The following is a 26,240-nucleotide window of genomic DNA, read 5'->3' as shown; positions in this document are numbered from 1 at the left end:
ATTGTAATGGTTGTATAAATGGGCTGTACTTGTATAGCGCTTTTCTACCTTCAAGGTACTCAAAGCGCTTTGACACTACTTCCACATTTACCCATTCACACACACATTCACACACTGATGGAGGGAGCTGCCATGCAAGGCGCCAACCAGCACCCATCAGGAGCAAGGGTGAAGTGTCTTGCTCAGGACACAACGGACGTGACGAGGTTGGTACTAGGTGGGAATTGAACCAGGGACGCTCGGGTTGCGCACGGCCACTCTCCCACTGCGCCACGCTGTCCCTAGGAACATACCTCTAATAACAATTTGGCTTCAAAATTTTTCCTGGAATGTACTTACTGATTTATCACAATGTGTTGTGAGAATAGATCTACTAAGATCAAAATTCCAAGCGCTAACCAGTGTGTGCGAACTATAAAATTGTGTGAACTATTAGTGGCGGTATTGTGTATGATCTACTAAGACTGTGTGTACAATTGATAACAAGTGTAAAAGTAGTGCAGAATGTCCTATTTACTTCACTCTATATTCACAACACCATATGCTTCAACAGTCCAACCACTGCTGTTTCGTTATGTTGTAGAATATGTCAGAGTTAGTTTGTGACGAACCCCAAGATGCAGAGAAGGAGGCAGGCATGGAGTGAGAAAACATCATTTAATTCAAAACTCTAAGATAAAAAACAAACAAAGCGTACAAACAAAAAGCGCGCACGTGGGCGGATAACAAACAAAAAGGCCTAGCATGGAAGCTAGCAGGTATCGAGCAGGAAACAGAAGTCGTACTTATACTATGAAAACAAACTTGGAAGCAGGGAACAAAAGACAATAAGCTACAAACCACTATCAGATATAGCTTACCGCAACGCTGCATTGACACGATATGATACGACACGACACGACAGGTAGCAACGACAAGAGCGACAATAACCCAGCACTGACTGGAGGAACAAAGCAGGTAAAATAGGACCGGGCTGATTGACACCAGGTGTGGCCAGGTGGCAATCAGCTACAGCTGAGGGGAAAACCGCGCAAAGGGGAAAAAAGAGGAAACAGACAAAATAAGAGTGCTGACAGGAACTAAAAACAGGAAATACTAAACACACAGAGGAAAAACTAAAACACAAACTGTCAGTGGCAAGCCTGACAGAATATGCACCACCTTATTTGGGCAATATTCTATAGAAGTGAGACTTAGACAACATAACCAATGTTTAGCATGCCGAATGTGTGCTGTGATGGGCAGTGCATCTGGAATGTGTTGCATCCGGCGGGGAAAGGAGACAACACAACGACAGGGATGAAACTCAACAGGTTCATTTGAGCTTGATGAGGTGGTGGAGTGTGTATGCTACTGGATGTGTGTGAAGCACAGCTATGAAAGGAATTAAACAATTTGAATGTTACCAGAGGTTTGTTGTACGTGCGTTTTGAACGAATAGTCCAAAAGTCCAGTGGGGCGAGGCTGGAAGGAAGTCCGTAAAACGTCCGAGAGGCGTCAAGGTCCTTGTCCAAGCAGGGGTCGAGGATTGAGGGAGGCAGTCCAATTCCAGGGGCAGTCCAAGGAAGCGAGGCGCACAGCTCGATCCAAGGAAGCAGGCGGAATACTGCGGGAACAAAAGGGGCACATGAGACAAGGAGAGAGGGAAGTACAGAGAGCAAGTATACATAGACGGAAGCCAGCGACGCGATGCTTACTGATAACAGAGAACTACGTTCTAGCACTGAATCTTCGGGTCCGCTGGTCTTTATGGCGTCGGCCCTCTTTAGACCCAGGTGCGCTGGTTGCTGAATGTCTGCAGCCATGGAGCAGAGCGTGTAGGGGCGTGTCCAGAGGTGCGCTCAGCGGCACTTGCAGAGGAATGAATGCTGGTATGTGCACGCACCATAACAGAATGATCCTAAAATGCATACATGAAGGCATTAAAATGCATGTTATACACATTATTCTTTCACCGTTACAATGATGATGCACAGTTGTATATTGTTGTCTCCTAATGAATTATGGACCATTTCATAGTCCTTGGTGGCAACGAATTTCCTGTAGCTCAACCACAACAAAACAGGAGTTATAGTAATTGGTTCTAAGGCCAGAGAGAGAAACGTTTACCAAAATTTAAATATTTTAAATCTACACAAACCATAAAAAAGCTGTCCGTGATTTTTGACTCGGAGCCGACTTGAACCCCACATAATAAAAATATTACAAAAATAGGTTATTATAATCATAAAAACATAGCCAGAGTCCGCCTGTATCTGCTAATGCATGCTTTTATATCCTGTTGTTCAGACTATTGTAATGGCCTGTTCTCTGGTCTTCCCAAAAAGAATATCAGAGCTCTACAATTCTTACAAAATTCAACTGCACGTGTGCTGACCAGAACCAGCGGGTGGCAGCACATTACACCAGTTTTAAAGTCGCTGCATTGGCTCCCCGTCCGCTTCTGGGTCGATTTTAAAGTTATATTATTAGTTTTTCAATGTCTTAATGGCCTTGCCCCTTCTTATCTATCTGACCTGCTTTTACCGTATCAACCCTTGCAGATCCTGAAGTCCTCTGGCATCAAACATTTATGTCTACCAAATACCAGAAGACCAAAGACCCACGGTGAGGCAGCATTTAGCCACTATGGCCCCCACCTGTGGAACAGCCTTCCGGGTAAACTCAGGATTGCATGCACCATTGATTTTCTTAGAATAAAAGGTTAAAGACACACCTTTTTAATTAGACTTTTTACTGATTATGTTAAACTCTTCTAAGGTTTTAGAGTTTTATTTCGATTATTGCTATTATCCTCTCAATGTTATGTTTTTATTCATTTATCATTGTATTATTGATATACTATTCTTACAAATATATATGAAAAAAAACATATACTATTTTTTAAAAATAGTATATAGTACTGGATGCCTCAAATGTAGCCTTTTTCCACAATCCTCAGTGCCATGCCTTGTTTTGTTATGTCAATAGTGCTGTGTGTACATGTTTTTTTCTCATCTTTTTTTTTAGTTTTTGGTGTAAAGCACTTTGTTATAATAAAAAATTAAAAATTACGGATTGATTAAAATGCATGTTGCAAGAAATTTCCACATTTAGGAGATACTCAAAACAACATTAATTGTTTATTGCCAAGAAAACCAGAACGACAGCAGACACCTAAATAAAATAATTGAATGTGTATTAATCAGCCCCTTAGGTCATCGAGCGGCTATAACAAATTTAACATGATATTGCTGAACAGCTGATTTCTATTTTTTTTATTCTGTAAGTGTCCAGTGCCCCTCTTTGAAGAGCGATCGCCTCCTCTCTTGCAGCCATTTGTACGTAACTGTGCCAGTTTGCACGCACATTTCAAAGGCGCTAAATATAGACAAAAAACATACATTGCAAAACAGTTGCTGTATTGGTAAATCACATTGTGAAAGCTAAATGATAATATTTGAATCTCCTCCTCCCATTCTGATAATCTACATATACCCTGCATGTACAAACCCCGTTTCCATATGAGTTGGGAAATTGTTTTAGATGTAAATATAAACGGAATACAATTATTTGCAAATAATTTTCAACCCATATTCAGTTGAATGCACTACAAAGACAACATATTTGATGTTCAAACTGATAAACATTTTTTTTTTTTTGCAAATAATCATTAACTTTAGAATTTGATGCCAGCAACATGTGCCAAAGATGTTGGGAAAGGTGGTAATAAATACTGATAAAGTGGAGGAATGCTCATCAAACACTTGTTTGGAACATCCCACAGGTGCGCAGGCTCATTGGGAACAGGTGGGTGCCATGATTGGGTATAAAAACAGCTTCCCAAAAAATGCTCAGTCTTTCACAAGAAAGGATAGGGCGAGGTACACCCCTTTGTTTACAACTGAACAAGAACAACGTTTCTCAAAGTGCATTTGCAAGAAATTTAGTGATTTCAACATCTACGGTCATCAAAAGGTTCAAAGAATCTGGAGAAATCACTCCACGTATGCAGCATGGCTGGAAACCAACATTGAATGACCATGACCTTCAATCCCTCAGATGGCACTGTATCAAAACCCGACATAAATCTCTAAAGGATATCACCACCTAGGCTCAGGAACACTTCAGAAAACCACTGTCACTAAATACAGTGTGTCGCTACATCTGTAAGTGCAAGTTAAAGCTCTACTATGCAAAGCGAAAGCCATTTATCAACAACATCCAGAAATTTCGCCGGCTTCTCTGGGCCCGAGATAATCTGAAATGTACTGATGCAAAGTGCAAAAGTGTTCTGGGTCTGACGAGTCCACATTTCAAATTGTTTTTGGAAATATTTGACATTGTGTTATCCGGACCAAAGAGGAAGCGAACCATCCAAACTGTTATCGATCCAAAGTTCAAAAGCCTGCATCTGTGATGGTATGAGGGTGCATTAGTGCCCAAGGTATGGGTAACTTACACATCTGTGAAGGCATCATTAATGCTGAAAGGTATATATAGGTTTTGAAACAACATATGCTGCCATCTAAATGCTGTATTTTTAATGGACGGCCCTGCTTATTTCAGCAAAACGATGCTAAGCCACATTCAGCACGTGTTACAACAGCGTGGCTTTGTAAAAAACGAGTGTGGGTACTTTCATGGCCCGCCTGCAGTCCAGACCTATCTCCCATCAAAAATGTGTGGCGCATTATGAAGCGTAAAATACGACAGCAACTGTGGAACGACTGAAACTCTACATAAAACAAGAATGAGAAAAAATTCCACTTTCAAAGCTTCAACAATTAGTTTCCTCAGTTCCCAAACATTTATTGAGTGTTGTTAAAAGAAAAAAATTATGCAACACAGTGGTGGACATGCCCTTTCCCAACTACTTTGACACGCGTTGCAGCCACGAAATTCTAAGTTAATTATTATTTGCAAAAAAAAAAAATAAAGTTTATGAGTTTGAACATCAAATATATTGTCTTTGTAGCATATTCAACTGAATATGGGTTGAAAAGGATTTGCAAATCATTCAATCAATCAATCAATCAATGTTTACTTATATAGCCCTAAATCACTAGTGTCTCAAAGGGCTGCACAAACCACTACGACATCCTCGGTAGGCCCACTTAAGGGCAAGGAAAACTCACACCCAGTGGGACATCGGTGACAATAATGACCCAGTGGGACGTCGGTGACAATGATGACTATGACAACCTTGGAGAGGAGGAAAGCAATGGATGTCGAGCGGGTCTAACATGATACTGTGAAAGTTCAATCCATAATGGATCCAACACAGTCGCGAGAGTCCAGTCCAAAGCGGATCCAACACAGCAGCGAGAGTCCTGTTCACAGCGGAGCCAGCAGGAAACCATCCCAAGCAGAGGCGGATCAGCAGTGCAGAGATGTCCCCAGCCGATACACAGGCGAGCAGTACATGGCCACCGGATCGGACCGGACTCCCTCCACAAAGGAGAGTGGGACATAGAAGAAAAAGAAAAGAAACGGCAGATCAACTGGTCTAAAAAGGGAATCTATTTAAAGGCTAGAGTATACAAATGAGTTTTAAGGTGAGACTTAAATGCTTCTACTGAGGTGGCATCTCGAACTGTTACCGGGAGGGCATTCCAGAGTACTGGAGCCCGAAATGAAAAAGCTCTACAGCCCGCAGACTTTTTTTGGGCTTTGGGAATCACTAATAAGCCGGAGTCCTGTGAACGCAGATTTCTTGCCGGGACATATGGTACAATACAATCGGTAAGATAGGATGGAGCTAGACCGTGTAGTATTTTATACGTAAGTAGTAAAACCTTAAAGTCACATCTTAAGTCCATAGGAAGCCAGTGCACGTGAGCCAGTACAGGCGTAATGTGATCAAACTTTCTTGTTCTTGTCAAAAGTCTAGCAGCCGCATTTTGTACCAACTATAATCTTTTAATGCTAGACATGGGGAGACCCGAAAATAATACGTTACAGTAGTCGAGGCGAGACGTAACAAACGCATGGATAATGATCTCAGCGTCTTTAGTGGACAGAATGGAGCGAATTTTAGCGATATTACGGAGATGAAAGAAGGCCGTTTTAGTAACGCTTTTAATGTGTGCCTCAAAGGAGAGAGTTGGGTCGAAGATAACACCCAGATTCTTTACCGTGTCGCCTTGTTTAATTGTTTGGTTGTCAAATGTTAGAGTTGTATTATTAAATAGAGTTCGGTGTCTAGCAGGACCGATAATCAGCATTTCCGTTTTTTTGGCGTTGAGTTGCAAAAAGTTAGCGGACATCCATTGTATTTCGTTTGTATTTAGATCTAACACAATGTCCCAACTAATTTGGAAACAGGGTTTGTACATTAAGATCTTCTGCAATCCTTTGCGCACAAACTTAGTAAAGCAGTGTTGCATGAGTTTTGTACATGTTTTAATACAGTCGGACTTTTAGTAGATCTGGCCCATAATGTATTGTAGTATTTTCTTTTGGATCGGCAGTGCTTTCTGCACAACAGTTCCACTAAAATGCTTTTAGTTCAAGTCCTCAGGTGTTGGAACTCAACATTCACATTACCAGGTTTTGACCCACCCTGTCTGGGATCAACAAGTTACTGGGTATGGCTCTAGCATCAGGCTATTAATCTGGTCAGAGACACGATTTAGGCACACTCAGTGGCCTTGTGGTTAGAGGGTCTGCCCTGAGATCGGTATGTTGTGAGTTCAAACCCCGGCCAAGTCATACCAAAGACTATAATAATGGGACCCGTTACCTCTCTGCTTGGCACTCAGCATCAAGGGTTGGAATTGGGGGTTAAATCACCATAAATGATTCCCGGGTGCAGCTGCCACTGCTGCTCACTGCTCCCCTCACCTCTCAGGGGGTGAACAAGGGGATGGGTCAAATGCAGAGGACAAAATTCACCACACACAGTGTGTGTGTGACAATCATTGGTACTTTAACTAGTCGTTTGTAGCAAGTGTAGGTCAAGTCTCAGGTTATAGAACTTAAAATTCTACCTAAACCCACTACTACCGACCACACAGTCTGATAGTTTATACGTCAATGATGAAATATTAACATTGCAACACATGCCAATAAATATGGCCTTTTTAGTTTACTAAATTACAATTTTTAATTTCCCGCAAAGTGTCGTGTTGAAAACGTCGCGGTATGATGACTCATATGATGACACGTGCGTTTGACGTCTCGGGTTGTAGCGGACATTATTTTCCAGCCCAATCCAAGCTATAAGTAGTTTGCTTTAATCGCATAATTAAACAGTATTCTGGACATCTGTGTTGCTGAATCTTTTGCAATTTGTTCAATTAATAATGGAGGAGTCAAAATAGAAAGATGGAGGTGGGAGCTTTTAGCCTTTAGCCACACAAACAGGTCGATGTTTCCTTGTTTAAAATTCCTGAGGGCGAAGCTTTACTAGGGATCAGAGCGGTCAAGCGAACATGGATCCCGACCAAATGTCAACCAGCAGTTTTCGGTGAGAAAATTGTGGTAGTTTGCTCTTACCGGCGACATCGGCGACATCAGCGGAGCTTCCAGCAACGTGACTTGCCTCAGAGACACTGGGTCAACACACGTACCCGTGGCCACACCCCTCCGACTTTAAATGCTATTTAATCTCACTAAAACACTAACACAATGGGCAGATAAGGGATTTTCCAGAATTATCATAGTAAATGTGTGTAATAACATCTGCAATCGCCTTTTTGTTTGTTTGTTTGTTTTTTTAAACTTTTTTTTTTTCTAGTCCTTTACTCAATATCCTCATCCACGGTATCCTCGCTCAAATTAATGGGGAAATTGTCGTTTTCTCGGTCGGTATAGCTCTTACTGCTGGAGGCTCACATTATAAACGATGTGAGGATGTGAGGAGCCCTACAACCATTGACGTCACGCGCACATCGTCTGCTACTTCGGGTAAAGGCATGGCTATTTTATTAGCGACCTAAAGTTGCGAACTTTATCGTTGATGTTCTCTACTAAATCCTTTCAGCAAAAATATGGCAATATCGCGAAATGATCAAGTATGACACATAGAATGGACCTGCTATCCCTGTTTAAATAAGAAAATCAAATTTCAGTAGGCTTTTAAATACAAAACAAGTATTACATTTTTGGTTACGGGTCCAAGTTGAGTTGAAAGTCTATTACACTGTAAGGACCACACTTTATATTTGCTCTACTATAGATGCAGCATATTGTACGTGTATGTGTACAAACCTCAATAAAAGTGTCCCTTAGTCATTTATAACTGTATTTCACTACTTTGAATAGCATGTATGTTTAACACATGCGGTGTACTCAGGTTGTGCAATCTTGGCACACCCATGGTATACTGCACCTGGAAATCAACACCGGTACTCAACCGTACCAATTTCCTGTACTTTTGTGTGTATTAATAAATGTTCAATGTTTCATAATACAATATTTTTTTCAATATAGCATTTAAAAATAAGATGACTATGATGAATGGGCAGTCCAGTTGTCATGTTTACTTTTTTTATATTACCTTTCTGAGTCTCATTTTCAAGTATTATCTAGTAGACTTTGCATGCATTTGTAATTCCAATACATTATATGGAAGCAGTGTACAGAGTATGGTGTGTGCCTAGCTAGGAAGTAGTCTCTGCCATTAAGTTTAAAAGACCAGTCTAGCACTATGTTGCACCCTAAAAAGTGTTCATCCTCAAAGTATTGTATTAATTGCACACTTGCAATTGTAACTTGCATCTTAGTTGTATTTTTTATTACCGAATTTGGAGGTGTTGAAATTGCTATGTAAAACTGCTAAGGGTAATCAGTAGCATGTATATGGCTTAGCATCAAGCTAGCACATTTTGGAAAACTGGAGCCAGAGTCTACGTTTGAGTGTTTTTATATCAGGCATTTTTGCTTTTTTGACATGATGTTGACATGCTTAATTATTTTCTATTACCCCCCTCATGCCCAAAAAGAAGAAAACATTTTGCGCCCTCTACTTTGTATCTCATGGAGCTGTCACGCCAAATGTCTTCCTCCTACAACCCCCCCCCACCCCATTTACTTCCGGGGTCATGACTAATACGGATGTTTTGTTAATGCTATATTATAAAAATATAACGCTATATTACAAAAATACAGATATTTTGTTAATGCAATATTATAAAAAAAAATTTAAAAAACAATTTACAAACACAAGCTATGGGATGACGTAAGAGGAAACGTGACCCCAGAAGTAAAAGCGTCATCCCATAGCTTGTGTTTGTAAATAGTTTTTTTAATTTTATTTTTTATTTTTCATAATATAGCGTTAACAAAACGTCTGTATTTTTAAAATATAGCATTATATTTTTATAATATAGATTTAACAAAACGTCTGTATTAATCATGACCCCGGAAGTAAATGGGGGGGGAAGGTTTTTGTAGGGAGGAAGAAATTTGGCGAGACAGCGCCCACCAAGAAGGGCCTGTCACACTATTTGAGAAAAACTGACTTAGAGGCAGTTTCTCTGATTCTGCTCTGAGTGCCTCTTGAGTGTTTGTTTCCCCGCCAAGTGTTTAAACCAGTGTTTAGTCTTCAACAAAGGTATCGAAATGTGGAACCCATCCCTATCGGACAGAATGATCCCATGACAAAAAGTTGGACTTATTACATAAAGGGCTTGATCAAGTACAAAAGTCGATTTTGAGAAGTATAACAATTAGAAGAAGGACTTCTTTTAACCAAACTTCTCTGCCGTTTTTACATATTGTGTTGCAATAGAAAATACAAGTTGAAGTATGAGCAATAATAAAATGGGCTGCTTGCAGCATGTGAATGGGCGCTTGCATTGCAGCAGGCCCATAATTAGATCTACTGATACTGCATGTACAATTGAAAAGTGGTGCAGAACGCCCAATTTAAATTGGGTTTTTTGCACGTACTGCTGGCATCATGTGTCCTCCACATTTATGTTACTACGCTCTCTAACCAATGTGCGATATTGTTAGACTAACAGGAAACATCTATTCTATGTTAAACATTGTCCCCGTTATAGAAGCGCAATCTATAGACGACAGAAACTATATTAAGCATCCTGGTATGTTCTGCCAGGAGGTGGTGGACCGTCATAGCAACGCAGCGCATTCATTAAAGTTAAAGTACCAATGATTGTCACACACATACTAGATGTGGCGAAATTATTCTCTTGATCACCCCCTGGGAGGTGAGGGGAGCAGTGGGCAGCAGCGGTGCCGCGCCCGGGAATCATTTATGGTGATTTAACCCCCACTTCCAACCCTTAATTCTGAGTGCCAAGCAGGGAGGTAATGGGTCCCATTTTTATAGTCTTTGGTATGACTCGGCTAGGATTTGAACTCACGACCTACCGATCTCAGGGCGGACACACTAACCACATACGCCTGAATGGTCAAATGCAAGAAAATACACATAGTTCATCGTTAACTCAAAAGTATTGTGATGAATCATAGATGGATACAATTTTTCATAGTTGATAAGTGTACCATAGACAAATATTTTTTTGATTTTACAAGTTTTGCGCATTAATTCCACCAAATGTGGATTGTGACGATTATAGTTTGATTCTTAAAGACGTTTGGTAATGTATAAATTTGCATGAATAGATACTTTTGATATTCTATACATTACATGTTGTACATGTAATTGTAATCTTATTGTTACATAACATTGTGTTGACCTTCTCTATTTATCAATCAAATGTTATATTCAGCATGCTAAACATTCTGTAATTGAGGACTATCAACCAGAACATGTTATAAAATAATATACACAATAGTTCAGGCTGCCAGAAAATGTCCCTTCTAAATATATACTGATGTACTAGCATTTATTCGGGTAGAAATATCACAGATTACATTAAAAAACATCTTTGAAATTAAAAGCATGATCGTAATATAAGACATTTTTCATTTTGGTTGGTGTAGTTTGACTGGAAGTAACGCATAGAGCAGGGGTAGGGAACCCATGGCTCTAGAACCAGATGTGGCTCTTTTGATGACTGCACCTGGCTCCCAGATAAATTTTAGCTGACATTGCTTAACACGGTAAGTAATGAATAATTCCACTGGTAATCACAGTGTCAAAATAACTTTCAAAATACAAAACATTCTCATGCATTTTAATCCATCCATCCGGTTTCCACCGCACCTGTTCACGAAGTTGCATTAATGGTAAGAAGTATTTTATTTATTGTTGGTTAGCTTCAGAATAACAATGTCATGAAAAAGAATAAGAGACTTATTATAAAAATGTTGGTCTTGCTTAAAAATGCACGCATTTCGCTGTATTCGGTCTTAAAAAAATATTATATGTGTTATGGTTTAACAGGGGAAGGTGACGGCAACAGATACTAGAGGAAAATATAGCTCTATAGATTCATTATATATATATATTAACCATAAATAAAATAATCAAACAATATAAACATAAACTAAGGAAATGGAGTGTGAACAAGATCCAAGAGTGTGTATGGTGTAAGACAATGTGTAATATTTAACTGGAGGGTTTTACCATAAATGTTGGGGAGAGCGAAATAACACAGAAGTCCGTGGGGCAGGCAGATGATCCAGGGCGAGCGAGAGGCGTCGGGAAGAACGTGTCCAAGCGGGAGGTCGAGATCCAAGGGGCAATACGAGAAGCAGGGGAACAACGACGAGGAATGACGACACACACAGCAACGTCAAACACGGGAACGGAGGTCTTCTGCGGTAGGATGACAGGACAATGAAACACGGAAGGGAAAACAGACAGAGAGAGCAGGATTGCATAAGCAGGACGTGGCTTACTGTACGTGACAGAAGACTATACTCAAGCGAGCGATGGCAGGTTGTCCAGGCTTAAGAAGGCAGCCCCTTCATTGCATGCAAGTGTGCTGATTGCCGGTGAATGATTACAGTTGGTGGATGCTGCAGGGCTGAGACGCACATGGCGCATCCCTGGATGTGCGTTCCTGTGGGCGTGTCCTGAAGTGCGCTCACTGGAGCGCACAGACGGATGAGCACTGCTGGCAGGGGTCTGAGCCGTAACAATATGGCTCTCACGGAAATACTTTTAAAAATATTTGGCTTGTATGGCTCTCTCAGCCAAAAAGGTTCCCGAACCCCTGGCATAGAGCTTTTGTTTTGAAGCCGGAAGAGTGTGATTTGTTCGACAAGAGACTAGACATGTTTTGCTGACAGTCAGATAAAAAAAGTCCCTCTCAACTACATGCCGAGGGTTTTTCCTTTTGCCTGAGTTTGTATCCCATCCTACTAAACACTTTCCAGTAGCAATTTACATTTTATGTTATCAATGCACTAAACTGTAATCCAAACATGGAAGTGAAGCTCCATCCCGCTGAATTCAAGCGCGACAGCAGACATTTGCTGCAGTGATGACGGGTCACGGCGACTGTGGATAAAAATAGTCCACTTTATTGGTGGAACGGCTTGCCATGGCATTGGACCTGCACTTTCCACAATGTATCCTTTTCTTTGTCCATTTGTACCTGCAGCTCAACAGTAATTGAATGCATCTACACTTTGCCACGCTTCTGAGTGAACCGAGGTTCAAACAGAACGCGTGCACGCTAGTCACGGTTCAAAATAGTTAGCGCCGTTAAAGGAAATGATAGTTAACACGTTATCATTGAGATAACTTTGACAGCCCAAGTTTTTCCATATAGAATATCATTTGTAATAGTATATCTCCTAAATAAAAACCGAAAGGCAAAAAAAAATAAAATAACACCAGCTTCCGCTAAACACATATATATATACACACACAAACTAAAAAATTATATTGCTGAATAGACAATATATCGGACACTTTTTATTTCTAACAGTCCAGATATGTTAACAAGTATACATAAGATGGAGTACTGTCTGTCTTTGCAGCACAGGACCTGTTTTCTGACAGCCGTGTCTGCAACTGCCACTTTACACACACTTTCCGGACGTACTAATCGATAGACATAAAATAGCGCCCACAGAAAAGTGATCAGTCTTAATAAAACACACTACATGTGCTGAATGATCATATTTGCATTTTCTCCTCCCAGTATTGTGGGTGTTTTGATGATCAGCATATATTCTGCATATAAACACTAAATGAATTGTGTTCCTTGTTCTGCTCACCGAGGAGACACAATCCTCTGAACACAAGTTTAGGAGATCAGTTTTGTGTGTGCTATCAAGTTTGCACATGTTTCAGTAGAAGCAAACATTTAGTAGATCAGGCCCTTAATCTATTCATGGCAGCATAGGAGAATGTTATGTATGTTTCACTTTTGTATCACATTGCACATAACTGTGGTGCGTTCAAAGATTCTTGATTTAAGTTACAAACAGTCGTCACCACTTTTTACAGAAACAGGGGTGCTAAACCCCCAGGAGAGGCATTAATAATAATAATACTAATTTGGGGCGATATGGCGTAGTGGGTAGAGCGGCCGTGTCAGAAACCTGAGGGTTGCAGGTTCACTCCCCGCCTCTTGACATCCAAATTGCAGCCGTTGTGTCCTTGGGCAGGACACTTCACTTTGCCCCCGGTGCCGCTCACACTGGTGAATGAATGATGAATGATAGGTGGTGGTCGGAGGGGCCGTAGGCGCAAACTGGCAGCCTTGCTTCCGTCAGTCTACCCCAGGGCAGTTGTGGCTACAAATGTAGCTTACCACCACCAGTTGTGAATAAATGATGGGTTCCCACTTCTCTGTGAGCGCTTTGAGCATAATGATAGAAAAGTGCGATATGAAATCTAATCCATTATTATTTATTATTAATAATATAATAATGCTGTATCAATTAGATTCATATTATTCACTGATGATAATCTTATGTGAATCAGCTAATCTATACCTTGCTCTCTAAAACAGGGTAGGAATTTCATGACGGCCATTGCTCTCGTTGCCCCTCTATTTGTCTTCGGTATTTATTTTAAGTGACAAGAAGAAGATGATATGACTGACAGCGAATATACTTTGTGTAAGACATCATGTGAACTGTACATTACCATGCGGTAGATTATCCGCTATCAGTATATAAAACCTTTAGTTAAAGGCCTACTGAAATGAGATTTTCTTATTTAAACGGGGGTAGCAGGTCCATTCTATGTGTCATACTTGATCATTTCGCGATATTGCCCTATTTTTGCTGAAACGATTTAGTAGAGAACATCCACGATAAAGTTCGCAACTTTTGGTCGCCAAAATATCTACTAACGTTACTTACTGCAATGTGCTTCCTCAAATTTGAAGTTGAGTTTATGTAAGCTGAAATGTCCACTTGTTTGGGGAGACACATATGACAACGCCTTACATAACTGTTTTTTTGGTTGTCCGAAGCATGAACATCGATTTTGTGTGAGGCCAGGGGTGTTTGCATTCGTACTGTCTCTGCCATTGTTGTTGTTGTTTGCCGCTGAAACTTTTTGGGCAGTTAATCATGTGACCACCTGGCTCTGTTTGATTGGTGAAAAGGAGTCAAACGTCACCAGTGACTGCATTTGATTGGTGAAACGCAGGCATGCGATAGATCCTACTTTGAAGGTATGTCTGACAAACCAAAACGAAACAAAACGTGTATTAACAGATCGATAAAAATAAGTAGCGAGTAGCAAGCTGAATGTAGATAAATGGAGCGGAGTAAAAGTAGCGTTTCTTCTCTATAAAAATACTCAAGTAAAAGTAAAAGTATGTTGCATTAAAACTACTCTCAGAAGTATAATTTATCCTAAAAGTTATTCAAGCAAATGTAGCGGAGTAAATGTAGTGCGTTACTACCCATTTCTGCCCATTGAGATCAAGATCTCTTTCACAAGGGTGACCTGGCCAAGAGGTCAACAGCACAAGTCACGGAGCAGTTTCAAAAAAGTAATACGTTAAGACATACATTTTAAAATACATAAAAGAGAACTGTAAAACAATTAAGATTTGCAACTTTTAAAAACACAAGCACTGTGCAAACGTCTCTCGCTGACTGTCCCTCAGGACAGAACGGAAGGCTCTGTGAGTTTCAGTTTCGTCTGCAATGCTTTCCATGCCATGGGAGCAGCAATGCCAAAAGCTCTTTTGCCAAATTCAGTCTGTACATGGGGAACAGTTAAAACATACAAATTATTCGAACGTAATGCGTGAGAGCTGTTTTTTCTTTGTAACAAAGTACACAAGTATGGAGGCATTATACCTATAAGAGCCTTATAAATGATAGTCAGCCAATGTGTGTATCGGCTAAATATATGATCTTTGGTCATGCAGAGCCACTTTTCCAGTTTTACTTTAAACATCATTCGATCCAAACTGTGCTGTAAACATAACGTTAACATTAAACTATTATACTGACGTCTCTAATGTTGGTTTCACCTGAAATAAATTGATGTGAAACGCTGTCGGTATAACACTGTCAGTCAGGTGCCGCCCCGCACTAAAAACAGAACACGCGCTCTGCGTAAGGCTTTACTGTCCGTGAGGGACCCATTTTGTGTAAACAAGCGCATGTCAAATGTAGATTATTGAATGACAAGACGCTTCATATAAAATTTTACCCCAAACGTACTCCTGACCAGGTCATGCTCTGTTACTGATTAGAATATGAAGACAGATTTCCCCTTGTAACTCCTGGTGCGCGCTTCAGTACTTGAAATTGAAAACACAAAGTCCTGGGTACAAAACCATGTCGAAAATGATATGTTGTAAAGTTTTTAAAATTGTGTTTTAATAATGATTAAAAAAAAATTAAACGCTAAACTTCCGTATAATAATTTTAAAAAGCGGATTGTTAATTGTGTAACTCAAGGTAATATTATTCATACGGTGCTGTGATACCGATGATATCAGTCTTTAAAGCTCCTCTTGGACCACCAATTTTTGATCTCATTATTTGTCAAATCCTGATCGCGGCCCTGAATGAAAACCACAAAAAGAAAACACTTTTGGTTGTACACTAAATAATATAATATAACATAAACATACTACTGTAAATGAAAGCAAACAAAACACACAAATGTAACGGCATTGTCGTATTCCTTCCAGTCATGTGTTAAAAGCAGCCTGCACACACTAAGGCACCTTGTCATTCCTCATACTTGAATTGCAATGTGGCCAACTTTGGTTGCACTTAACGGAAGTGAAGTGAAGTGAATTATATTTATATAGCGCTTTTCTCTAGTGACTCAAAGCGCTTTACATAGTGAAACCCAATATCTAAGTTCCATTTAAACCAGTGTGGGTGGCACTGGGAGCAGGTGGGTAAAGTGTCTTGCCCAAGGACACAACGGCAGTGACTAGGATGGCGGAAGCGGGAATCGAACCTGCAACCCTCAAGTTGCCTGCACAGCCACTCTACCAACCGAGCTATTACCGCTGAAGCTGCTGTGGCCTCAGGCTCACCCATGTCTTTGACAGCCGTATCAATCGTCATCACACTTGGACTCTGCTCTGACACCGTGCTGGAGACTCTCGCACCATAGCCTGAACAACCCAACCATCCAGTACAAGCAAAATCAGTGGATAAATACGAGCGAGGCACTGCTGTACGTTGAGTTGAGTTGAGTTTGAGTTTATTTCGAACATGCAAGCATACAACATGGTACATTAAAATTTCCAGTTTTTCTTTTCAACATATTCAAAAAGGAGTAGGAAGAAGCAGAGCTTATTTAATCCTACCCCTTTTCTTTTACATAACAGTTGCTAAAACTTTTTGTTCACTTCCTGTTCTCAATCTATTCACAATATACTCCATAAGTAATCACAACAAAAATAAATAAATAATAATAATAATTTAATAATAATAATTGGTGGAGTAAGTCATATCTCATATGATGAGATAAGTAAGATTATTTTGAGAATAAAGAAATGGATGGATGAAATACATTGAGAATGTTTGTCATGGTTCTTCTTCTTTGTAATTTGTAAACACTTTAAGTTTGAAGAGTTTCTTGAAGTGGATCATATGAGTATATTGTTTAATCTCTTATCTTAATCCATTCCATAATTTAATTCCACCTACTGATATACTGAAGGTCTTAAGTGTTACACGTGCATACAAATGTTTTAAATTACATTTTTCTCTAAACTTATATTTCTCCTCATTTTTTGAGAAGAATTGTTGTATATTCTTGGGTAGCAGGTTAAAGTTTGCTTTGTGTATAATTTTAGCTGCTTGCAAATTCACTATGTCGTGGAATTTCAGTATTTTCGATTCAATAAATAAAGGATTTGTATGTTCTCTATATCCAACATTATGTATTATTCTAACTGATCTTTTTTGTAACACCGTTAATGAAAGAAGTGTACTTTCGTATTTATTTCCCCATATTTCTACACAGTAACTCAGTGCGTTTCCTCAATCTTTCCCCGCACCTTCAAAACAAACTATACATAACACAGTGTGAGCAAAATGGATCTGTTTCAAAGAGCGGTGACTGAACTGAAAACATGCTACTTTTTGAGAAAAAATACACCTTAAATGTGTGTGTGAGGGTCAAAGCATGTTGGTCTGTGTGTACGTGTGAATTTGCAAGGTTTCTATGATTATGTGTGTGTGCGTGTATGCCATTGTGTGAGTGTCCACTGTAGACTGACATATATTTGCAGACGTATTGAATTTCAATAAAACCCACAATGCAGAGTACGAGGTAGGGGCTCCTTTTTCAATCTTTCCTTGCTCTGTCTAGAATTAGTTGTGGTACACTCCATTTTCACCATACCCAGCTAATCAGATCTCCTTGTGTCCCCTGGGTCTTCCCTCATTTGGTATGTCCCATGAGTCATGTGCCAATCAAATTGCCCATCAATGTGTGCCTCATTCTCTTCTTGGTCTAGCTCACTCCAAAGTGTTTCATTAAACTGTGCCATATGAACTTTTTGAAGCTGAACAAAGATGATGTGGTGTATGTCAACATATGAGTGAAATCTAAAGGTGAGCTTTGTGTGTTTTTAGACACACATCCATTGCTAAATGGTCTGTAGTGGGTCATCCATGTCATGAAAAGTGTATTTGTAGGAAATAGTTTAGGAGAGGAGTGATTAGATCATAGCAAACATTCAAACATGAGTTTGGTGAGATTGGAGCTAAACTATATACCGTTTTTATTGCTTTTTTTTAATAGTTAATTGTGCATAGGAGGTTGTTGTACACACAATACACACACGATAAGTAAAAAGAGTCACATTTCTTAAAGGGACACTTTTAGTTACTTGAAACCCATCCATCCATCCATTTTCTACCGCTTATTCCCTTTGGGGTCGCGGGGGGTGCTGGTGCCTAGCTCAGCTACAATCGGGCAGAAGGCGGCGTACACCCTGGACAGGTCGCCACCTCATCGCAGTTACTTGAAACCGAGTTTTTGGAATTATTTTCTTGATGTTGTTACTTCAAAATACACCACAGTATGTCTTTAAGTAATGTTGTAATATTCAATGCAACCTATTGTTGATGAGGATCCAACAACTAACAATTTCAATTGATTCCGATTCCAAGGGTGATAATTCTATTTAGATTTGATTCTTAATTCAACCCGATTCTCACTTTAAAACTATTCTCGCAATTTTCTCTGTGGTATAAACATGAATCTTTTCAAAACAGATTATAGGTTTCAAATGTCCTCTTAGCTGCTGACAAAGGACATAAACGCACAGCAAATAAGCACAGAACTGCCATAGAAAACATTTTTTTAAAATGTTATGAGAATAATAAACTTTTTTTACTCTTTTACGATCAACCCCGTTGCCATATGAGTTGGGAAATTGTGTTAGATGTAAAAATAAACAGAATACAAAATTTGAAAATCCTTTTCAACCCATATTCAATTGAATGCACTACAAAGACAAGATATTCGATGTTCAAACTCATACTCATTTTTTTTTGCAAATAATAATTAACTTAGAATTTCATGGCTGCAACACGTGCCAAAGTAGTTGGGAAAGGGCATGTTCACCACTGTGTTACATCACATTTTCTTTTTATAACACTTAATAAACATTTGGGAACTGAGAAAACTAATTGTTGAAGCTTTTAAAGTGTAATTCTTTCCCATTCTTGTTTTATGTAGAGCTTCAGTCGTTCAACAGTCCGGGGTATCCGCTTTCGTATTTTACGCTTCAATGCGCCACACATTTTTGATGGGAGGTAGGTCTGGACTGCAGGCGGGCCAGGCTGTTGTAACACGTGCTGAATGTGGCTTGGCATTGTCTTAATGAAATAAGCAGGGGCGTCCATGAAAAATACGGCGCTTAGATGGCAGCATATGTTGTTCCAAAACTGTATGTACCTTTCAGCATTAATGGTGCCTTCACAGATGTGTAAGTTACCCATGCCTTGGGCACTAACGGACCCCTATACCATCACAGATGCTGGCTTTTGAACTTTGTGTCAATAACAGTCTGGATGGTTCGCTTCCCCTATGGTCCGGATGACACGATGTCGAACATTTCCAAAAACAATTTGAAATGTGGACTCGTCAGACCACAGAACACTTTTGTACTTTGCATCAGTCAATCTTAGATGATCTCGTGCCCAGAGAAGCCAGCGGCGTTTCTGGATGTTGTTGATAAATGGCTTTCGCTTTGCATAGTAGAGCTTTAACTTGCATTTACAGATGTAGCGACAAACTGTATTTAGTGACAGTTGTTTTCTAAAGTGTTCCTGAGCCCGTGTGGTGAGATCCTTTAGAGATTGATGTCGGTTTTTGATACAGTGTTGTCTGAGAGATCAAAGGTCACGGTCATTCAAGTTGGTTTCAAGCCATGCCGCTTACGTGGAGTGATTTCTCCAGATTCCGTGAAGCCTTTGATGATATTATGGACAGTAGATGATGAAATCCCTAAATTTCTTGCAATTGCACTTTGAGGAACGTTGTTCTTAAACTGTTTGACTATTTGCTCACGCAGTTGTGGACAAAAGGGTGTACCTCGTCCTATCCTTTCTTGTGAAAGACTGAGCAATTTGTGGGAAGCTGTTTTTATACCTAATCATGGCACCCACCGGTTCCCAATTAGCCTGCACACCAGTGGGATGGTCCAAATATGTGTTTGATGAGCATTCTTCAACTTTATCAGTATTTCTTGCCACCTTTCCCAACTTCTTTGTCACGTGTTGCTGGCATCAAATTCTAAAGTTAATGATTATTTGCAACAAAAAAAATGTTTATCAGTTTGAACATCAAATATGTTGTCTTTGTCACATATTCAACTGAATATGGGTTGAAAAGGATTTGCAAATCATTGTATTCATTTTATATTTACATCTAACACAATTTCCCAACTCATATGGAAACGGGGTTTGTGGAATTTGAATGTTTTAATCCATTTTTTTAAGCAGCCCTTTTATATATATCAACCAGCTACAGCGGGGCTATTCTAACTGGCGGCTTGTTTGATTTAAAAAGGTTTTACAGCAAATTCTAAATAAATACTAGACTGGTCCTGTTGTATAGAGGAATTTGTACCACTGTTCACACATTGGCAGATCTTTGCATCAACATGTTTACCTTGCTAGCAAACATAGAACGCTGGAGTCCAAACTTGTGATTTACATAACAGAGGCATTCCTCAAGGCACCCATTTAAGTCCTCTCTGTTTTTGAACCTTAGACTTTTTTTGTATTCTTACCTAAGGTTTTACCATAGTCTTTTTTCTTCAGATGCTGCCAGTCATCATTTGTGAACTTCTTTAGTTGTACTAATAGTGCTTCTCAAGGTTCCATTTTGGGTCTTTTCTTTTTTTTTTTTTTTTTTTAATCATTTTGGGCTATTCAATTAGTGGAACACAAGTTCAGTTCAAAAAACTTGTGAAAGACTTACATTTTTGCAGCAGAGTTTTAAAAAACAGTATTATACTGTCATTGAGGGTCCTTGTATCTTCTGTTCATTCGTTTTCCAATTCTGAAACGCAAATAACGAAATAAAATTAGGGTCGTTTTTCGATTTTTATCATTTATGGCAGATTTTAAGACAAACAAAAAAGGGTTGATTTTCATTCAAATATTGCCATAACATTGGATTATGTGCTGTTTTTTTCTTTTATGCATTTAATTTTTTCCAGATAAACACAAAAGTAAAAAAAAATGTTCATTCAAGATTTTAGTACTTTTGTGTGTGTTAAATACTTGTTTATCTGTGTGATGACAAATTGAAGCAGAAGCAGTATTTTAGCTTCTCCTTTGTGTTTAGCATGTTTTTAGCATAACAGTTACATCTTTGCTCAGCAGGCGTCCTTAAATAAATTGTGTTTCAGAAAATAAAATAGAAAAAATGCTCAGAAATTTGATTTTTGATTTGCATTTAAGAATTTGAAATAGAATGAGCAAAAGGTACATGGACCATAGAGATGATCTTTGACTGGCTTTTTTTGCAGAAGGTCCTTAAAAAAGTGGAGTGCTCCTGTAACTCTAACAAAATAAAATCAAAATTAAAAATGTCTACTGGACACGAGTTCTGCAGAATATATAAAATAAGAAGAATAGTGAAGGGAGAAGTCCAGCTCCGGGGTCCTTAGCTTTCTGGAAATGTGAGCCCCCAAAACATTTGTAGTTAAATTTCCCTGATCTCCAATCTTGGCTGGATTTGATTACTTGGGTTTAAAATCCCAGTTTCTGACAAAACAACTTTTCAACACAATAATTCTTGAGAAATATGACAACCTCTTTACTGAGATTGATTAGCATATCACCTCTGACAATGTTCCAACAATGTCACATTAAATCCTGGTATATTATAATTTCCAACATCAGTACTTTCTGCACAGATATGCTGTTGGAGGGAACAATGTCCCATTGGGGATTTTAAGCCATTTACACAGATGATTCCAGTAATGTTATGCAAATAGAATTTAATTCAAAGTTAATTCCCTCGCATTATTTTTTAATAAAGAAATGATAAATTATAATCGCCTTTGCAATTTAATCTGTTTATGTCTCTTCTGTCACTCGGAGGTGTCCACAGCCTGTCTAACCAGTAATTGAGAGAAAACAGTGGAAAGAGAGGGAAAAAAGTGGTACTGTAGCAGGTAAATGTATCGCTTCGTAAAAGACTGTGCCTGAGAAAGAAATAAAGGCTGTAATAAATTGATTTCATATTTAGTCAGAGGCATGTTGATACACAAAGATCTCTTGTGGTCGGTGCCTGTAGCCTGCAGTATTTTCTGTCCTTTCATTAAGGTAGAGATTCTGCCCTTTGATAGTGTTATTGATTCTGCCTCCAAACCCTTTGGCACCCCTGTGAAGTTGATATTCAGGTAAAAAAAAAAGAAAAACAAGAAGATATCATTGACTTAATGTTGTTTCTGTGCTGATGTAGCGGCAATTCACAAAATCACATTACATACCAGTGAACTGTTTTGCTCACTCTTTGTTCCTCCTGTTTTTGGATTGAATTAAGAGGACAGTTGTTCCTTCTGCAATCTCTGCAGAGAGAAAAAATATATTATTTTAATCAATATGCTGTCCTGGTGTTTAAATTTGACTTGATTGTGGTCTGAATGTATGAAGCACATAACTTTCTATGCAAATGTGACCTTGAAGTTTATCAATGGAGAGCAAATATCAAGTGAATATCGGCTTTACCTAATTTAATAGATTACTGGCCTTCCTCTAATATTTCATCACCTTCACCAAACAATATCCTCTCTGTCCTCAGTCATGTAACCACTTTGGTTTAAGATGTGAGCTCTTCTGGAAGGAAACACACTTTGTCAGATTGACAAACCTGCAGAACCTACCCATAGTCACTGACTTTTTACATTTTACCTGCTGCTTTATACTTTTCATCACATCCATCTATTCTCTACCGCTTATTCCCTTTGGTATCTCGGGGGGCGCTGGTGCTTATCTCAGCTACAATCAGGCGGAAGGCGCCGTACACCCTGGACAAGTTGCCACCTCATCGCAGGGCCAACACAGATAGACAGACAACATTCACACTCACATTCACACACTAGGGCCAATTTAGTGTTGCTAATAAACCTATCCCCAGGTGCACGTCTTTGGAGGTGGGAGGAAGCCGAAGTACCCGGAGGGAACCCACGTAATCACGGGATGGACATGCAAACTCCACACAGAAAGATCCCGAGCCCGGGATTGAACCCTGACTACTCAGGACCTTCGTATTGTGAGGCAGACGCACTAACCCCTCTAACACCGTGAAGCCCTATACTTTTAATAATGTAGTCAAAATATATACATACATACATCCATCCATTTTTTACCGCTTGTCCCCTTTTGGGTCACGAGGGGATGCCGGCTGCATTCGGGCAGTAGGCGGGGTACACCCTGGTAAAGTCGCCACCCGATATGCATATGCATACATTAAGGTTAAAATGTCTTCAAAATCTATAATTGTTTTATTAAGACCCACATGCTGTCCAGGTGGTTAGCATGTCTGCCTCACATTTGGTCGATCGAGGGGTTGTGGGAGTTTTCTTGTCCAAAATAATGCGTGTTATGATTATTACAAAGCAGGGGTGTCAAACTAATTTTAGCTCAGGGGATACATGGAGGAAAATCTATTCCCAAGTGGCCCGTAATGGTAAAATCATGACATGATAGATTAAAAATAAAGAATAACTTCAGGTTGTTTTCTTTGTTTTACTTTGGCCAAAAATTGAGCAAGCACATTCTGAAAATGTATATCCATCCATCCATCTATTTTCTACTGCTTGTTCCTTTTTGGTACAAATAATCCTCTGGACAAAACACTTAAAATTTGTTGAAAATTTTGAGGAAATTGGTGCAGATTCAAAAACACAATAGGCTTAGACGTTGTCTCAGTGTATCTAGAAAGACAGGATTAAACTATAAATCGCAGTCTTTTTGGGATTGAACAAAAACCCAACATGTAAACTCTTCTACGCATCTCCTTTGTCATGTCCATGTATCAATCTAGTGCTAACTCAACAAACCATAAGAAAAGGAGGTAGAAACTATTCAAAAGGGTTAAGTTCACTTTTCTCGTCTTTGACAGAGACATTTTAGGTCAACACGGGTGCCAAATGACGATGTGTTCGAATCAGAAGACATTTAACTACAGGTTTTAAGTTTCATGTTAGTTTGGGAGGAGGAGCCACAGTCCCCCTTTACTGTGTAACTCTTGCTTGGCCCCGGTATAAACCGTTTGCTTGCCTAACAGTATCGCTATTGTGACATCCAGTGGACACATTTAGAAAAGCAGTTTCTTTCGTTCCAAATAAAAACCAGCTCATTTTTATACTTGGCAAACTCAATAGCGGGCCGGATAAAACCTGTTCGCGAGCCGGATCTGATACGTTTGACACCTCTGTTGTCTACATTGTCAACTGGTGTGAATGTTTATCTGTATGTGCTCTGTGAGAGACTGGCAACCAGTCCAGTGTGTACTCAGCCTCACCTGAGACTTCATGACAAGCCATGTAGAAAACGAATGGAATGGATTATTTCCAAAACCTTTTGATGCACCGTACATTAAATCCAAATCGTTTGCGGGAGCATAGTGGTATACACGCTCTACAGACAAACACATTTGGCCTGCTGATTTAGGAACTAAATACAGTGCTGTATAAAAAAAACAAGTGTACATTTTGTTTGCAAAACTAATAAATATTTTCATTATTATAATGTTTTGGTAAGATTTAGCAATTCAAGTAACATTTCAGCTACCAGGTGATATGATATGTGCTCCCATCTCCTGGCAATCATGTTGACCATGTTATTTTGTCGTACAATTAGAGTTTGAAGATTGAGCAACAGGCTTCTGTAGATAATCAGCACCCAGTATCGAGCATCAGACGAAGGTGGTAGTACAAGGTTAGAGGTCTATACTGTAGTTGTCCCTCACTATTCATCACTATACATCACAACTCATTACTTCACCATGTCACAGTTTTATTTATTTTGTTCAACATATCTACATGTTTTGGTCTTGATTAGATGTTAAATTAGGTTTTAGTTGTGTATTATATGTATTGCAGTTCAGGATGGGTACTGTTCACATTGGAACTAATACGGTACCGATTCCAATACCGGTTCTCAACGGTAACTATTTTTAGTACTTTTGTGTGTGTTAATACATGTTGTTGTTGTTTTTTTAAATACATTATTTAAAATGATTATGATAACTGATGTCCAGTCGTTATATCTTGCTTCATTATCACATTTTTGGAGTATCATCATGTAGGTATGACAAAGTTGCACTTGCAGTTGCAAGTTCAGGACATTAGATGGAAGTAGGGTATACCGCTAGTTTAGGACAGTGGTTCTCTAATGGGGGTACGCGTTCCCCTGGGGGTACTTGAAGGAATGCCAAGGGGTACGTGAGATTTTTTTTTAAATATTCTAAAAGTTAAAAAATCCTTTATAAATATATTTATTGAATAATACTTCAAGAAAATATAAATGTAAGTTCATAAACTGTGAAAAGAAATGCAACAATGCAATGTTCAGTGTTGACGGCTCGAATTTGTGTGGACAAGTTCCATAAATATTGATGTTAAAGATTTCTTTTCTTGTGAAGAATTGTTTAGAAGTAAGTTCATGAATCCAGATGGATCTCTATTACAATCCCCAAAGAGGGCACTTAGAGTTGATGATTACTTCTATGTGTAGAAATCTTTATTTATAACTTGTTTATTTTTCAACAAGTTTTTAGTTATTCCAAATAGTTCAAGAAAGACCACTACAAATGAGCTAAATTTTGCACTGTTATACAATTTAATCAATCAGAAACTGATGACATAATGCTGTATTTTACTTCTTTATTTCTTTTTTTCAACCAAAAATGCTTTGCTCTGATTAGGGAGTACTTGGATTTAAAAAAAAAAATGTTCACAGGGGGTACATCACTGAAAAGAGGTTGAGAACCACTGGTTTAGGATGTGTTGGGTAGTTCAATTTTTGTTGTCTGTTTCTGAGCCTTACCAAGTTTTACTGCATGTACGGTACTTATCGCGAACACGCTGTTTTATTGTAAAGTGCATCTTAGTTGTAGTTTTCATTCACAAAATGTTGAAGAAAAAAAGTTTAAATCACTTATGCTAATGAGTAGCATCTCAATAGCAAAGTTAATGTATGTTAGCATTAAACTGGCACATGATTTGTGGAAAAATGGAGCATTACTTCATGAACGTTGGAGAGTTTTTTAATCAATTTCTTTGTTTGCTTTGAAAATTGCAACATTACCTTGAGATACTGTAGTTCGGTTGAGTCCGCTTTCTATGCTGCTGGAGTAATCGCCAAGTGCCGAAGTGCAAAAAGTCTGCTGAGTTGTTAACCGGGCATGATGTCACGCACAACCCATGTGCCGAGTGAATCGGTGCACGGCAGGA

The sequence above is a fragment of the Nerophis ophidion genome, linkage group LG09 (genome assembly GCF_033978795.1).
Source record: "Nerophis ophidion isolate RoL-2023_Sa linkage group LG09, RoL_Noph_v1.0, whole genome shotgun sequence".
NCBI lineage: Eukaryota > Metazoa > Chordata > Actinopteri > Syngnathiformes > Syngnathidae > Nerophis > Nerophis ophidion.
This window is presented reverse-complemented; position numbering follows the sequence as displayed.